The sequence below is a fragment of the Procambarus clarkii genome, chromosome 38, assembly GCF_040958095.1.
Source record: "Procambarus clarkii isolate CNS0578487 chromosome 38, FALCON_Pclarkii_2.0, whole genome shotgun sequence".
NCBI lineage: Eukaryota > Metazoa > Arthropoda > Malacostraca > Decapoda > Cambaridae > Procambarus > Procambarus clarkii.
Window position 1 is genome coordinate 32,866,734 of NC_091187.1, and position 615 is coordinate 32,867,348.

Below are 615 nucleotides of genomic sequence, written 5' to 3' on the forward strand. Positions count from 1 at the left end.
ACGCCTACCCGGCACCACTGGCACTTAGGATATGTGCCCATAGCACCCCTAAAGAGGCATTGACTCCCTCTGTCCTATCCTTCCTGAGGAGCCTAGACTTGCTCCACCAGCCCTACCTCTCCCTACGACGACAGTTCAAGGTGAAATATTACTGTACTATTGTTGTAACACGTGGGGTCACCTCCACATTGGCGCAGTGAGTAAACGTTCTCACGCGGTGATCAAGAGGACCTCGCCAAGATATCTGCATCATCGTTCTGCCGACTTCAGTCAAGACGTCTTAGATAGTGTTCAACGTTTTCAGTCTCGAATTACTGCGCTTTGGTTGCACCATAGATGTTCTTCGGTTTGTTGTTCAATAGCGGTGCCCAAGATATTTCAACCCCTGTTTTTTTTGTGCATATGTTTTATTCCACATCTCGTGCAATCCCCCAAGATTCTCCATAAGTTCCAGTCATCAGTGTTTTATACGGATTATTTCCCCGGATTTTTTGCATTTTATTGTCTTGTCTCCCAAGCACCGATTCCCGCGGTCCCCAAGTTCTTTGAAGAAGGGGAGACAAGTACCACTATTCACACGGAATACGGGCCACCGTTCATGAGCATATCCGACCT